The sequence below is a fragment of the Seriola lalandi genome, unplaced genomic scaffold (assembly GCF_002814215.2).
Source record: "Seriola lalandi dorsalis isolate HSWRI2012SDOR001 ecotype SW California unplaced genomic scaffold, Sedor1 jcf7180002054657, whole genome shotgun sequence".
Lineage (NCBI taxonomy): Eukaryota > Metazoa > Chordata > Actinopteri > Carangiformes > Carangidae > Seriola > Seriola lalandi.
Window position 1 is genome coordinate 910521 of NW_019525210.1, and position 6984 is coordinate 917504.

The following is a 6984-nucleotide window of genomic DNA, read 5'->3' on the forward strand; positions in this document are numbered from 1 at the left end:
AGCATCAGCATCGTGTTCAAATTTTGAGTTAAAAATACTGCGATGGGGCAGAGCAGAGTCTGCAATCCAGATTATTCGCCCAAAACATACTATAAACTGTAAAGTCAGAAACAAATCAGGTCATTTGAAGCTGATTGACGGAATATTATTTATAAGTGGGACAGTAAAATCTGACATATTGTCCCCTTAAACAGCAGACTGGTGTGTGTTTGTCTTGGCGTGTTGAAGCGCTCCCATCTGCTGCCCCGGCGAGGTTAAAACAAAATGCTAAGAACATTATATAACATCACTGCAGCGCCACACATCTGCACACAGATCTGCTTCCTAATGCAGGCTGCGCTGCCAGCATCGCTCCTCAAACTCTCAGACATTACACTGGGGAGTTTGCATCTTGCTCCGGCGACCCGGCGGCGCATGGGGAATGTAAAGGAAAACACGTTAGTCTAGTTAGATGTGACAGACTCAAACGGCTGCGGCGTCTTTGATGAGGAGGAGTCAGGCGGTGTGTGTACGCCGCTTCCTGGTGTTAATATAGGTTAATACGACACAGAAACATAAAGGTATACAGCCGAGAATTTACATGACAGCAAGAAAGCAGGGAAACGCTGACGCACTTGTCCAAACGTGGCCCGACAAGAGGAGCAGAGCTGACAGGAGCATGCACACACACTTATATACACACTTAGATATATATATATATAAATATATACGCACACACACATTGAGAGCAAAGCTGAGCGAGATTCTGTGTTGGTGTAACTGTCTGTTCCTGCAACAACACTTTCATTTCAGCTCTGACCCAAATAGACCCACATGGCTGGCACTGTGTGTGTGTGTGTGTGTGTGTGTGTGTGTGTGTGTGTCACGAGGTTTCACTCTATTAGTGAGGTCTCACAGTTTGAGGAGATGTTTTATTTTTAGGGTCTGAGGTTAGAAGCAAGGCTTGTTTAAGATCAAGGTGAGGTGTTGAGGAATAAAACACACTTGCAGAAGTAAATAGAGGGTCAAAAACGTATGTGTGTCTGCATGTATGTATGTGTGTGTGTGTGTGTGGCGTGTGCATGTGCATCACTTAAAGGCACACTACACCCCAATTTTGTACCCTTTTGTTGACGTTGATCACGATTGTTTCAAAAGTTTTGACGCCATCAGATTTTCAGCGCTGATTTGAATTGGATCTGTATTCAGGTAAGAGAGGGCATACACACACATACACACACTGCACACACACACACAGACACACACACACACACACACACACATATAGACACAGTCACACACCCTGAGCAGATGGTGAGTGCAATTCTGCGCTGAGCCCGGTTCCTGAAAAATAGCTGAGGTTTGAATACAGTCTTTGTGCAGCCAAGACCTCAATAGCCTCAATACAATTGTGTAACGGACCTCCTTTCACATAGATGGAGAGGCAGAACTAGAGAAAGAGGGAGGGAGGGAGAGAGAGAGAGAGGTGCCACAGAGGAGAAAACTGAAAAATAAGAGAGGGAGATAGAGACGGAGAAGAAAAAGAAACTAAATGAGAAAAAGGAAGAAAGGAGGAGGGACGGGATTGAAACTGAGCAAAGAAAAGGGAGGAATTGAGAGGTCGACAAAGAAAAGACAGAAAGGGGAAGAGAGAATCTGGAGAAAACGAGTGTCTGTCGAGGCAAAGAGAGAAAGTAAAAGAGGAAGGAGGAAGAAAAGAGTGAGGAGAGAAAGGGAGAACAATGGGGCCAAAAGTATGTGGACAGCAGAGCTTTATGAGATAGTGTAACGTTAATAGATGTCAATCTGCTGCTGTAACAGGCTCCACACAGTGAGATCCAACAATGGTGTTGGTGATGATACAACATACTGGGAAAACCACCTCTTTGTGGATCCAGCTTTGAGCACAGGGGAATAAAGTCATGTTGGAATAGAGCTGGATTAACACTATTCTTTTTGGCTTACGATTCCTTTAAAGGGCTCATATTGTTTAAAATGAATAGATTTTTTTAAATTTGAATTATTTAGTGTTACAGAAGTATCTGGTGACACCTCGTTGTTTTCTTGAAAAAGAGGTTGAGAGAGGTTCAGCTGTAGAAACTAAAATACGAAGCTGAGGACTCACGTTGACAGGAAAAGGCAGATTCCTCTTCGAGCTCTCCCGAAAACAAAGTGTCAGAGCGTTGTAAAATTAACAGGTTTTTGTCTCGCCTGAAATGGTGTCATGTGGTTGTGTGTAGCATTTCTAACATGTTTAAATCATTAACACGTTCAGTTCGAAACACAGATGTCACAGTCAGGTTTTTCCCTGGATCATACAACTGCAGAAAACACCTAGTAAGTACAGTAAAGTTAGTAAAAGTGAAGTGACTGACAACTGAGGTCAGCAGCAGGATACTGTACTCTGACTGTTAGCTTTCAGGCAATGGCATTTCATGTCTGCCAACATTCACTGTTTAAGGTTATTAACACAAACCATCTCCGCAATCATACAACTGTCTTGAGTTTTCCAGCCACTACGTTTGCTAGTGTTATTTAGTTTTGCGTTAATTTTATTGTATCATATTTATTGTTTAATGTTTATTATCAATTATGATAAATATTACTAATGAGCTTCTGGAGACCTGAATTTCCCCTAGGGGATAAATAAAGTATCTATCTATCTATGTTACTGTCTAGTTGTTATTTACACAACTCAATTACAGATTTTATGATTTTTATTATTGTTGTCTGTGAAGAAAAACTTTTCATGTTACAATCCACAACTATAACAACACAGTTTCGATAGTCAGGTGACAGTCACAGGTGATTACAGAGAGAGATTATATACAGACAGGACTTTCTTATGTTTTTTTTTTCCACATGCAGCCACCAGCCCAGTTTGTATAGTGGCCCATCTGGAAAAGTTCTCCCAGCATCCGCTCCGTCATGGGCTGTAGCTGACACAAATTTAGTGATTTAGAGGAACACTGTTACAAGCTGAAGTATAGATGAGTGAAGACGTTCGACTTGTTGGAGAGAGTAAATGAAACATCAGGGAATCAACAAAGTTATTAAGGTACATCCTTTTGGGTCATTTTGAAAGTCTGAACCAAATTATCAACTAGTAGTGAAGAAGTTTGACTCCCTAACACCACACTGCTTGCATGAGTAAAAGGTCAGTCCGTGTTGAATCATTGAACGTGTCAGAGTGAGTTAACATCCCATGGTTAGGTTAGTTTGACTAGCTGTTGTTGTTATGGTTACGTGCACTTAGGACACCCCTGTTTCCAGAAGTCCCATTCATTTTTCCAATCGACAGTGTTAGTGATCCACAGTTGGATCTCTTCAATTTGAATCAGGATGAAACTCTCATGGTTCAATCATCAGTACAAAATATGAACAACTGTGTTAGAAAATATCAGATTCCATGTTAAAAACTCAAAGGTAGACACTTGTGTACAATAAATACACTGAGGAAGACATTAATTACAACTCCCAAAGTGCATTTCAAAAAGAAACATCCAATTACAGAGCTTAAAATTCTGTTTCGTGTGCTGCTGATGGTGTGTGAGAGCAAAAGATGAAAACACTCTCCAGCTTAAAGGAGCTATTTGTAAATTCTGCTATTGCTTCAGCCATCATTGTGTTTATAAAACAATAGGTTATAATAAGTCCTCTCTACTTATTCTGGACAGCCTGGACACTACAGTGACTTGATATCGGAAAGTCGAGACCAACGGCTAGCTGATTAGCATGCTAACTTCAGACGAAGAAAATAAAAATAAAAGCAAAACAAGAGGGTTGCATTCTACCGCTGGACACAGCTCTTGGTGAGTAGTAGAGAAGTTTGATGGTGAATTCACAAATTTTTTTCTAGACTGGTAAGTAAACAGGTGTTAATGCTAATGTTTGGTATGTAGCGATAGCAAAAACTTTTAAAACAAAAAGCTCCTTTAAATCATTTCACTTTTAATTCTGGGTCAGTAATTCAGCAACTGCATGTTTTGTTCCTAACTGTAATAATTAAGCAATTTTTGAATTCAGTATCACTCTGATTCACACCTCCAACTGACTTCCTCTCCATGGCAACGGAAGCTGAGGCTCATGGGTTTTGTAGTATTTTAACCTGTGCCAAAAAGATGGACAAACATGATTTCTCAGTAACAAAGTTGAAAACAGTGGTTGGCCGCCAGTAAAAACTAGCTTGGTTAGGCCTGTCATTCACATGACCCATCTCATTGCAATTGGGAACAACAATGCTGCATCATGTTCGCTGAATTCGTTCAAAAACTGAAACAAAAGCCTATGGTCAAATCCAGATTTTATAACTCCAACATCATCTGAAAAAATCACCATCACCGAACATAAATGAAAGACAAAGACTGCTTTGCGATTTCAGCTGTATTTACTAATAAACACTCAGAGAGAAAGTTAACAGAGACAGACTATTGTTCTTTTTTAAGTAATTTTTTCAGGCTTTTTATTTATTACAGTCATAGTGTGAGAGAGACAGGAAAATTTTAGAGAGAGAGAGAGAGAAAAAATAGCTGCGAAAGTGCCACAGGTCAGACTCAAACCTATACCGCTGGGATAGTACTACCAAGTGAGCTATCATGGCACACAAAAATGTAGGCTATGTTATAAAATGTATATTAAGGCATAGAAAATGTCATAATATAATAAGTCATTAAAAATGTCAGTGTAGTGTGTCAGAAAAATGTCATAGTATAGAAAGTCATAAAAAATATCATAATATATGTCACAAAATGTCATAGTAAATTAATAAAAAATGTCATGGTAATGTAAGGCATAAAAAATGTCAAAATAAATAATAAAAAATGTCATACTATAGTAAATCATAATTCTTTTTTATAATAAATAATAAGAAATGTCATAGTTTAGTAAATCATAAAAAATGTCATAGTATAGTAAGACATAAGAAATGTCATAGTATATAGTAAGGCACAAAATATGTCATAGTATAGTAATTCATACAAAAAGTCATAATAAATCATAAAAAATGTCATAGTATAGTAAGGCATAAAAAATGTCATAGTTTAGTAAATCATAAAAAATGTCATAATAAATCATAAAAAATGTCATAGTATAGTAAGGCATAAAAAATGTCATAGTTTAGTAAATCATAAAAAATGTCATAATAAATCATAAAAAATGTCATGGTTTAGTAAATCTTACAAAATGTCATAATAAATCATAACAAATGACATAGTATAATAAGGCATGAAAAATGTCAGTTAATTAATGAAAAATGTCATAGTATAGTAAGGAATAAAAAATGTCATAGTATAGTAAGGAATAAAAAATGTCATAGTATATAATAAGTGACAAAAAATGTTATAGTTTAGTAAATCATAAAAAATGTCAATAAATCATAAAAAATGTCATAGTATAGTAAGGCATAAAAAATGTCATAGTTTAGTAAATCATACAAAATGTCATAATAAATCATAAAAGAAATGTCATAGTATAGTAAGGCATAAAAAATGTCATAGTTTAGTAAGTCATAAGAAATGTCATAGTATAGTAAGGCATAAATTATGTCATAGTTTAGTAATCCATAAAAAATGTCACAATAAATCATAAAAAATGTCATAGTATAGTAAATTATAAAAAATGTCACAATAAATCATAAAAAATGTCATAGTATAGTAAGGCATAAGAAATGTCATAGTATATAATAAGGCACAAAAAATGTCATAGTTTAGTAAATCATAAAAAATGTCATAATAAATCATAAAAAGATGTCATAGTATAGTAAGGCATAAAAAATGTCATAGTTTAGTAAATCATAAAAATGTCACAATAAATCATAAAAAATGTCATAGTATAGTAAGGCATAAAAAAATGTCATAGTTTAGTAAATCACAAAAAATGTCATAATAAATCATAAAACATGTCATAATAAATCATAAAAAATGTCATAATAAATCATAAAAAATGTCATAGTATAGTAAGGCATAAAAAATGTCATAGTTTAGTAAGTCATAAAAAATGTCATAATAAATCATAAAAAATGTCATAGTATAGTAAGGCATAAAGAATGTCATAGTATAGTAAATCATAAAAAATGTCACAATAAATCATAAAAAATGTCATAATTAATCATAAAATATGTCATAGTATAGTAAATCATGAAAGAAAGTCATAATAAATCATAAAAAATGTCATAGTATAGTAAGGCATAAGAAATGTCATAGTATATAATAAGGCACAAAAAATTTCATACTTTAGTAAATCATACAAAATGTCATAATAAGTCATAAAAAATGTCATAGTATAGTAAGGCATAAAAAATGTCATAGTATAGTAAGGCATAAAAAATGTCATAGTATAGTAAATCATAAAAAATGTCATAATAAATCATAAAAAATGTCATAGTATAGTAAGGCATAAAAAAATGTCATAGTATAGTAAGGCATAAAAAATGTCATATTTTAGGAAATCATAAAAAATGTCATAATAAATCATAAAAACTGTCATAGTATAGTAAGCCATAAAAAATGTCATAGTATAGTAAGGCATGAAAAATGTCACAATAAATCATAAAAACTGTCATAGTATAGTAAGGCATAAAAAATGTCACAATAAATCATAAAAAATTCATAGTATAGTAAATCATAAAAAATGTCACAATAAATCATAAAAACATTCATAGTATAGTAAGGCATAAAAAATGTCATAGTTTAGTAAATCATAAAAAAATGTCATAATAAATAAAAAAAAATGCCATAGTATAGTAAGGCATAGAAAATGTCATAGCATAGTAAATCATAAAAAATGTCACAATAAATCATAAAAAATGTCATAGTATAGTAAGGCATAGAAAATGTCATAGCATAGTAAATCATAAAAAATGTCACAATAAATCATAAAAAATGTCATAGTATAGTAAGGCATAAGAAATGTCATAGTATATAATAAGGCACAAAAAATATCATAGTTTAGTAAATCATACAAAATGTCATAATAAATCATAAAAAATGTCATAGTATAGTAAGGCAT